The sequence below is a fragment of the Theropithecus gelada genome, chromosome 5, assembly GCF_003255815.1.
Source record: "Theropithecus gelada isolate Dixy chromosome 5, Tgel_1.0, whole genome shotgun sequence".
NCBI classification, from domain to species: domain Eukaryota; kingdom Metazoa; phylum Chordata; class Mammalia; order Primates; family Cercopithecidae; genus Theropithecus; species Theropithecus gelada.
The window spans coordinates 106,892,432-106,903,209 of record NC_037672.1 but is presented as its reverse complement, the minus strand read 5'-3'; positions in this window follow the sequence as shown (position 1 = coordinate 106,903,209).

Sequence of the window (10,778 nt, the reverse complement as noted above, 5' to 3'; positions counted from 1 at the left end):
AAGTGGAGTGGAACAAGGCCAACATTCCCAACATTCGAGGATGAGGGGGGACTGACAGTGTCCTCTTGAGCAAGCCTGTCCTCTGAGTCTTGTAGATTGGCAGTTGCTCTATTCACCCTTAACTGTCTGACAGAGACTTGGTGTTTTATCTGTTTTCAAAAAAAATGTGAGGATGAAAACCCTCAGAAATGAAAGTAAAGGGTCACAGGTCTGATCTTACTCACCCTTCTGAAGACCTGGATGAGCCTCCAGAAGGGTTGCAGCTTCTTTACTCCCGTAGTTCGGTGAGTGAGAGGAAGCGACTCCCCGTGGCTTCTTCACTCCTGTAGTTCAGCAAGAGGGAGAGAGTGGCGCCAAGCAACTTCTTTACTCCCATAGTTCAGTGAGTGGGAGGGAGTGTTACTGCTCTTTCGCTCCTGCAGTTTGGTGAGTTCCGAGTTCTTGTCTCATGACCAAGAGGAATGAAGTACATGGACATTGGAGAGTGAGTAAGGCAGAGTTGAATTTTACTGAGTGACAGAAAGAAAGCTCTCAGCAGCAAGAGGGGACCCAAAAGTAGACTGCCATCAGTGAGGCTGAGTCCAGGGATTTTATGGGCTTAGAATGGGGGAACATGTGCTGATTGGTTTATGGGTGGGCTTGGAAAAGACACCATTCAATTGGTTAAAAGGCATCATTCAGTAAGAACCTATATATAGAGAGAGTGGATAAGGCGGGGATGGAAGTTCTCACTCAGATCTGTGGATTGGTTTTTTTTTTTTTTTGAGAAATTGAATACTTGATTTTCTTTTCTTTTCTTTTTTTTTTTTCTTTTTTTTTTATTATTATACTTTAAGTTCTAGGGTACATGTGCATAACGTGCAGGTTTGTTACATATGTATACTTGTGCCATGTTGCTGTGCTGCACCCATCAACTCGTCAGCACCCATCAACTCGTCATTTACATCAGGTATAACTCCCAATGCAATCCCTCCCCCCTCCCCCCTCCCCCCTCCCCATGATAGGCCCCGGTGTGTGATGTTCCCCTTCCTGAGTCCAAGTAATCTCATTGTTCAGTTCCCACCTATGAGTGAGAACATGCAGTGTTTGGTTTTCTGTTCTTGTGATAGTTTGCTAAGAATGATGGTTTCCAGCTGCATCCATGTCCCTACAAAGGACACAAACTCATCCTTTTTTATGGCTGCATAGTATTCCATGGTGTATATGTGCCACATTTGCTTAATCCAGTCTGTCACGGATGGACATTTGGGTTGATTCCAAGTCTTTGCTATGGTGAATGGTGCCGCAATAAACATACGTGTGCATGGGTCTTTATAGCAGCATGATTTATAATCCTTTGGGTATATACCCAATAATGGGATGGCTGGGTCATATGGTACATCTAGTTCTAGATCCTTGAGGAATCGCCATACTGTTTTCCATAATGGTTGAACTAGTTTACAATCCCACCAACAGTGTAAATGTGTTCCTATTTCTCCACATCCTCTCCAGCACCTGTTGTTTCCTGACTTTTTAATGATCGCCATTCTAACTGGTGTGAGATGGTATCTCATTGTGGTTTTGATTTGCATTTCTCTGATGGCCAGTGATGATGAGCATTTTTTCATGTGTCTGTTGGCTGTATGAATGTCTTCTTTTGAGAAATGTCTGTTCATATCCTTTGCCCACTTTTTGATGAGGCTGTTTGTTTTTTTCTTGTAAATTTGTTTGAGTTCTTTGTAGGTTCTGGATATTAGCCCTTTGTCAGATGAGTAGATTGCAAAAATTTTCTCCCATTCTGTAGGTTGCCTATTCACTCTGATGGTAGTTTCTTTTGCTGTGCAGAAGCTCTTTAGTTTAGTGAGATCCCATTTGTCAATTTTGGCTTTTGCTGCCGTTGCTTTTGGTGTTTTAGACATGAAGTCTTTGCCCATGCCTAGGTCCTGAATGGTACTACCTAGGTTTTCCTCTAGGGTTTTTATGGTATTAGGTCTAACATTTAAGTCTCTAATCCATCTTGAATTAATTTTCGTATAAGGAGTAAGGAAAGGATCCAGTTTCAGCTTTCTACTTATGGCTAGCCAATTTTCCCAGCACCATTTATTGAATAGGGAATCCTTTCCCCATTTCTTGTTTCTCTCAGGTTTGTCAAAGATCAGATGGCTGTAGATGTGTGGTATTATTTCTGAGGACTCTGTTCTGTTCCACTGGTCTATATCTCTGTTTTGGTACCAGTACCATGCTGTTTTGGTTACTGTAGCCTTGTAGTATAGTTTGAAGTCAGGTAGCGTGATGCCTCCAGCTTTGTTCTTTTGACTTAGGATTGTCTTGGAGATGCGAGCTCTTTTTTGATTCCATATGAACTTTAAAGCAGTTTTTTCCAATTCTGTGAAGAAACTCATTGGTAGCTTGATGGGGATGGCATTGAATCTATAAATTACCTTGGGCAGTATGGCCATTTTCACGATATTGATTCTTCCTATCCATGAGCATGGTATGTTCTTCCATTTGTTTGTGTCCTCTTTGATTTCACTGAGCAGTGGTTTGTAGTTCTCCTTGAAGAGGTCCTTTACAACCCTTGTAAATTGGATTCCTGGGTATTTTATTCTCTTTGAAGCAATTGTGAATGGAAGTTCATTCATGATTTGACTCTCTGTTTGTCTGTTACTGGTGTATAAGAATGCCTGTGATTTTTGCACATTAATTTTGTATCGTGAGACTTTGCTGAAGTTTCTTATCAGCTTAAGGAGATTTTGGGCTGAGACAATGGGATTTTCTAAATATACAATCATGTCATCTGCAAACAGGGACAATTTGACTTCTTCTTTTCCTAACTGAATACCCTTTATTTCTTTCTCTTGCCTGATTGCCCTAGCCAGAACTTCCAACAGTATGTTGAATAGGAGTGGTGAGAGAGGGCATCCCTGTCTTGTGCCAGTTTTCAAAGGGAATTTTTCCAGTTTTTGCCCATTCAGTATGATATTGGCTGTGGGTTTGTCATAAATAGCTCTTATTATTTTGAGGTACGTTCCATCAATACCGAATTTATTGAGCGTTTTTAGCATGAAGGGCTGTTGAATTTTGTCAAAAGTCTTTTCTGCATCTATTGAGATAATCATGTGGTTCTTGTCTTTGGTTCTGTTTATATGCTGGATTATGTTTATTGATTTGCGAATGTTGAACCAGCCTTGCATCCCAGGGATGAAGCCCACTTGATCATGGTTGATAAGCTTTTTGATGTGTTGTTGAATCTGGTTTGCCAGTATTTTATTGAGGATTTTTGCATCGATGTTCATCAGGGATATTGGTCTAAAATTCTCTTTTTTTGTTGTGTCTCTGCCAGGCTTTGGTATCAGGATGATGTTGGCCTCATAAAATGAGTTAGGGAGGATTCCCTCTTTTTCTATTGATTGGAATAGTTTCAGAAGGAATGGTACCAGCTCCTCCTTGTACCTCTGGTAGAATTCAGCTGTGAATCCATCTGGCCCTGGACTTTTTTCATTGGTAGGCTATTAATTATTGCCTCAATTTCAGAGCCTGCTATTGGTCTATTCAGGGATTCAACTTCTTCCTGGTTTAGTCTTGGAAGAGTGTAAGTGTCCAGGAAATTATCCATTTCTTCTAGATTTTCTACTTTATTTGCGTAGAGGTGTTTATAGTATTCTCTGATGGTAGTTTGTATTTCTGTGGGGTCGGTGGTGATATCCCCTTTATCATTTTTTATTGCGTCTATTTGATTCTTCTCTCTTTTCTTCTTTATTAGTCTTGCTAGCGGTCTGTCAATTTTGTTGATCTTTTCAAAAAACCAACTCCTGGATTCATTGATTTTTTGGAGGGTTTTTTGTGTCTCTATCTCCTTCAGTTCTGCTCTGATCTTAGTTATTTCTTGCCTTCTGCTAGCTTTCGAATGTGTTTGCTCTTGCTTCTCTAGTTCTTTTAATTGCGATGTTAGAGTGTCAATTTTAGATCTTTCCTGCTTTCTCTTGTGGGCATTTAGTGCTATAAATTTCCCTCTACACACTGCTTTAAATGTGTCCCAGAGATTCTGGTATGTTGTATCTTTGTTCTCATTGGTTTCAAAGAACATCTTTATTTCTGCCTTCATTTCGTGATGTACCCAGTAGTCATTCAGGAGCAGGTTGTTCAGTTTCCATGTAGTTGAGCGGTTTTGATTGAGTTTCTTAGTCCTGAGTTCTAGTTAGATTGCACTGTGGTCTGAGAGACAGTTTGTTATAATTTCTGTTCTTGTACATTTGCTGAGGAGTGCTTTACTTCCAATTATGTGGTCAATTTTGGAGTAAGTACGATGTGGTGCTGAGAAGAATGTATATTCTGTTGATTTGGGGTGGAGAGTTCTATAGATGTCTATTAGGTCTGCTTGCTGCAGAGATAAGTTCAATTCCTGGATATCCTTGTTAACTTTCTGTCTCGTTGATCTGTCTAATATTGACAGTGGAGTGTTGAAGTCTCCCATTATTATTGTATGGGAGTCTAAGTCTCTTTGTAAGTCTCTAAGGACTTGCTTTATGAATCTGGGTGCTCCTGTATTGGGTGCATATATATTTAGGATAGTTAGCTCTTCCTGTTGAATTGATCCTTTTACCATTATGTAATGGCCTTCTTTGTCTCTTTTGATCTTTGATGGTTTAAAGTCTATTTTATCAGAGACTACTATTGCAACCCCTGCTTTTTTTTGTTCTCCATTTGCTTGGTAAATCTTCCTCCATCCCTTTATTTTGAGCCTATGTATGTCTCTGCGTGTGAGATGGGTCTCCTGAATACAGCAGACTGATGGGTCTTGACTCTTTATCCAGTTTGCCAATCTGTGTCTTTTAATTGGAGCATTTAGTCCATTTACATTTAAGGTTAATATTGTTATGTGTGAACTTGATCCTGCAATTATGATATTAACTGGTTATTTTGCTCGTTAGTTGATGCAGTTTCTTCCTAGCCTAAATGGTCTTTACATTTTGGCATGTTTTTGCAATGGCTGGTACCGGTTGTTCTTTTCCATGTTTAGTGCTTCCTTCAGGGTCTCTTGTAAGGCAGGCCTAGTGGTGACAAAATCTCTAAGCATTTGCTTATCTGTAAAGGATTTTATTTCTCCTTCACTTATGAAACTTAGTTTGGCTGGATATGAAATTCTGGGTTTAAAATTCTTTTCTTTAAGAATGTTGAATATTGACCCCCACTCTCTTCTGGCTTGTAGAGTTTCTGCCGAGAGATCTGCTGTGAGTCTGATGGGCTTCCCTTTGTGGGTAACCCGACCTTTCTCTCTGGCTGCCCTTAAGATTTTTTCCTTCATTTCAGCTTTGGTGAATCTGGCAATTATGTGTCTTGGAGTTGCTCTTCTCGAGGAGTATCTTTGTGGCGTTCTCTGTATTTCCTGGATTTGAATGTTGGCCTGCCCTACTAGGTTGGGGAAGTTCTCCTGGATGATATCCTGAAGAGTGTTTTCCAACTTGGTTCCATTTTCCCCCTCACTTTCAGGCACCCCAATCAGACGTAGATTTGGTGTTTTTGCATAATCCCATACTTCTTGCAGGCTTTGTTCATTTCTTTTTCTTCTTTTCTCTTTTGGTTTCTCTTCTCGCTTCATTTCGTTCATTTGATCCTCAATTGCTGATACTCTTTCTTCCAGTTGATCGAGTCGGTTACTGAAGCTTGTGCATTTGTCACGTATTTCTCGTGTCATGGTTTTCATCTCTTTCATTTCGTTTATGACCTTCTCTGCATTAATTACTCTAGCCATCAATTCTTCCACTTTTTTTTTCAATATTTTTTGTTTCTTTGTGCTGGGTACGTAATTCCTCCTTTAGCTCTGAGAAGTTTGATGGACTGAAGCCTTCTTCTCTCATCTCGTCAAAGTCATTCTCTGTCAAGCTTTGATCCGTTGCTGGCGATGAGCTGCGCTCCTTTGCCGGGGGAGAGGCGCTCTTATTTTTTGAATTTCTAGCTTTTCTGCCCTGCTTTTTCCCCATCTTTGTGGTTTTATCTGCTGCTGGTCTTTGATGATGATGGTGATGTACTGATGGGGTTTTGGTGTAGGTGTCCTTCCTGTTTGATAGTTTTCCTTCTAACAGTCAGGACCCTCAGCTGTAGGTCTGTTGGAGATTGCTTGAGGTCCACTCCAGACCCTGTTTGCCTGGGTGTCAGCAGCAGAGGCTGCAGAAGATAGAATATTGCTGAACAGCGAGTGTACCTGTCTGATTCTTGCTTTGGAGGCTTCCTCTCAGGGGTGTACTCCACCCTGTGAGGTGTGGGGTGTCAGACTGCCCCTAGTGGGGGATGTCTTCCAGTTAGGCTACTCAGGGGTCAGGGACCCACTTGAGCAGGCAGTCTGTCCCTTCTCAGATCTCAACCTCCGTGTTGGGAGATCCACTGCACTCTTCAAAGCTGTCAGACACAGTCGTTTGCATCTGCAGAGGTTTCTGCTGCTTTTATTGTTTACTGTGCCCTGTCCCCAGAGGTGGAGTCTACAGAGACAGGCAGGTTTCCTTGAGCTGCTGTGAGCTCCACCCAGTTTGAGCTTCCCAGAGGCTTTGTTTACCTACTTAAGCCTCAGCAATGGCAGGCGCCCCTCCCCCAGTCTCGCTGCTGCCTTGCCGCGATATATCGCAGACTGCTGTGCTAGCAATGAGGGAGGCTCCGTGGGCGTGGGACCCTCTTGGCCAGGTGTGGGATATAATCTCCTGGTGTGCCTGTTTGCTTAAAGCGCAGTATTGGGGTGGGAGTTACCCGATTTTCCAGGTGTTGTGTGTCTCAGTTCCCCTGGCTAGGAAAAGGGATTCCCTTTCCCCTTGCGCTTCCCAGGTGAGGCGATGCCTCGCCCTGCTTCAGCTCTCGCTGGTCGGGCTGCAGCAGCTGACCAGCACCGATTGTCTGGCACTCCCTAGTGAGGTGAACCCAGTACCTCAGTTGAAAATGCAGAAATCACCGGTCTTCTGTGTCGCTTGCGCTGGGAGTTGGAGACTGGAGCTGTTCCTATTCGGCCATCTTCAGATCTGTGGATTCTATCCTGAATTAGTAGCTCAGTTTTCAGGCTTTAGACTGTCTTTGGCTTGAAGGTCGAGTTTCACCAAGGACCCATCCTGTCTGCCTAGAAATTTGTCTGTCCTCTGTGGCTATCACAGCCAAGGTTGTGAAGAAAAAGGAACATTAATACACTGTTGTTGGGAGTGTAAATTAGTTCAACCATTGTGGGAGACAGTGTGGTGATTCCTCAAATACCTAAAGACAGAAATACCATTTGACCCAGTAATCCCATTACTGGGTATATAGCTACAGAAATATACATTTTTCTATTATAAAAAACATTCATGTGTATGTTAATTGCAGAACTATTCACAATAGCAAAGACATGGAATCAACCTAAATGCCCATCAGTGATAGACTGGATAAAGAAAACATGATACAAATACACCATGGAATACTATTCAGCCATAAAAAAAGGTGAGATCATATCCTTTGCAGGGACATGGATGGAGTTGGATGCCTAACCTTAGTAAACTAATATGGGAACAAAAAATCAAATGCTGCCTGTTCTCACTCATAACTGGGAGCTAAATCATGAGAGTATAGGACACATAGTGGGGAACAACACACATTGAGGCCTACTAGAGGGTGAAGGGTGGGATGAAGGAGAGGATTTGGAGAAATACTAATGGATATTAGGCTTAATACCTGGGTGATGAAATAATCTTTACAGCAAACTCCTATAAGTTTACCTATGTAACAAACCTGCACATGTACCCCTGAACTTAAAAGTTAAAAATGTTTATTGGCTGTTTTTTGTTTTCCATTTGTAAAAGTGCTTATTTAAGCTTCTGCTAATTTTTTTTATTAGGTTGGTGCTTTTTTGCACTGATTTGCAAGAATTCTTATACATTCTAGATAATAGTCTTTTTTCATTTCTATATTTTGCAAATATCTTTTCTCATTCTGTGTCTTGTATTTCAATCATTTTAATTTTTTTTAATAAACAGAAGATCTGGATTTAATATATTCCAATTTATCAATCATTTCCTCTGTGGCTAGCTCTTTATGTGTATTATTTAGAAAACCCTGCCTCAATCCAAGGTCATGATTACATTCTCCTTTATTATCTTTTAAATGCTTTATGCAAGGGATCTTCAAAAAGTTCATGGAAAAATGGAATTAAAAGGAAAAAATAAAAAATATAAACTTTATTTCTCAAATTAAGCTCCATCAAGTTCTAGGCACTTTTGTCATCAATCATCCTGACCTTTATTTAGTGCATTCCTAAAGAACTGAGGGTGTTGGGAATTTAACAATGTTAATGCAGTCTTTTTTAACATTATTACCTAAAGAAAAATGAATGTCCCTTAAATATTTTTTTAAGATTAGGAAACAAAGAGAAGTCAGAAGGAGACAAATCAGGACTGTAGAAACTCTACCCAATTTCAGGGCATCTTTCTGCTAAAGCTTTGGCTAAGTTTCTCAAAACATTCTCATAATAAGTAGATATTATAATTCTTTGGCCCTCTAGAAAGTCAACAAGCAAAATGCCTTGAGCATCCCCAAAATTTGTTGCCATGACCTTTGCTTTTGACTGGGCTGCTTTTGCTTTGACTGGACCATGTCCACCTCTTGGTAGCCATTGCTTCGATTGTGCTTTGTCTTCAGGAGCATACTGGGAAAGCCATGTTTCATCTCCTGTTACAGTTCTTCAAAGAAATGCTTCGGGATCTTGATCCCACTTGTTTAACATTTTCATTGAAAGCTTTACTATTGTTGGCAGTTAATCTGGGTGCAATGGTTTTGGCACTCACTGAGTGGAAAGTTTTCTCAACTTTAATTTTACAGTCAGATTGTGTAAGCCAAACCAATTGCAATGTCTATGATGTTGGCTATTGTCTCTGTTCTCAATTGTTGGTCCTTTCCAATTAGGGGATGAACACAATTTTTTTTTTTCTCATGTCAACGAAAAGAGTAAAACTCTGTAAAATATATGAAGAGTTTTATTCTGCAGCAAATATGAGTGACTAATAGCCTGGGGCACAGTCCCAAGGAGTCCTGGGAACATGCGCCTGAGATGGTCAGGCTATAGCTTAGATTTACATACTTTAGGGAGACATAAGACATCAATCAATACATGTAAGATGTACATTGGTTTGGTCTGAAAAGGTGAGACAACTCAAAGCAGGTGCTTCCAGGTCATAGGTGAATTCAACGATTTTCTGACTGCCAATTGGGTGAAAGAGTTGAATTACTGTCTGAAGACTTAGAATCAATAGAAAGGAATGTCTGGGCTAAGATAAGGGGTTGTGATGACCAAGGTTTCCATTATGCAGATGAAGTCTCCAGGCAATAGGCTTTAGAGAGAACAGGTTGCAAATGTTTCTTTTCAGACTTAAAAGTGCCAGACTCCCAGTTGATTCTCTCCTAGATCAGGAAAAATGCCTGAAAAGGGAAGGGGATTCTCTACAAAATGTAGATTTTCCCCACAAGAGACAACTTTGCAGGGCTATTTCAAGATATGGCAAAGAAACATATTTTGGGGTAAAATACTTTGGTTTCTAACGGCCCTTGCTATCTGTCACGTTGGTATCTTCTTGCTATAAAAAGACTGTTCTATCAGTCTTACGGTCTCATTTTAATGTTAATGCTGGTCAGCTGTGCCTGAATTTTAATGGGAGAAAGGTATAATGAGGCATGTCCGACCACCCATTCCCATCATAGCCTGAACTACTATTTCAGGTTTACCTTAGAATGCCCTTGGCTGAGAGAAGGGGTCCATGCAATTGGATGGGGGAGCTTAGAATTTTTGGTTTACACTCACAAATGCATCAATTTGTGAGTGTAAACTGTGATGATAAACTGGAGCTTTATCTTCAAAATCATCTTGTCCCTTCTAAAAATGAGTTATCCATTTGCAAATTGGTGATTTCTTTGTGGACACTGTCTCCTTAAGCTTTTTGTAAAACATCAGTGATTTCACCATTGTGCCACCTAGCTTCACCATAAATTCCATAAATTTGGTATCTTTTCTTGTTTCAATTTTAGGAGAACTCCTGTTGTTCTGATGGGGACTTTTTTTCAAACTGATGTTTTATCCTTAATACCTCAAACTAGATCCTATTAAGATATGGTCTAACAAATTAGTATGAGTTTATTTTGGTGCAAAACATTTTGAAATCCATGCATAGTTTTTTCATAACATGCATCTTCCATGAACTTTTTGAAGATCCCTCATATTATCACCTTTTATATTTAGGTTTATAAACCATCTCCCTTTAATTTTTGTGACTTCTATGCAGAAAAATTTAATTTTTTCTGTCTGAATATATAGCAAAATTGATTGAAAAGTTCACCTTTTCCTTACCCCTCTGCAGTGTTATTTCATTCTCATTTTCAGTACCTATATATATGTGGGTCTTTATTCTACTTCTTTGGTTTAATTTCTGTCCCTGAAGCAATGCTAAACTGGCTTAATTACTATATCTTTATAATATATTTTACTATCTGATAGAACCACATTCTCTTTTCTGTTCTTCTTTATAAAAAGTATCTTAGTTAATCATCATCTCTAAGTGAAATGAAATTATTCTCTTTGTTTTTGAAATACACAAAATAAAAACTTGTTTATAAGTGTTCATAGCAGTTTTATTTATACAGCAAAAAAAATGGACCAAGTGAACAGATGAACAAGTCATGGTGTATTCTAACAGTGGAATATTACATCATAATAAAAGTGAACAAAATATAACACTATAGACAAATCTCAAAAACATGTTGAGCAAAAGATGCTAGGCACATAAGAATATCCATGACTGGGC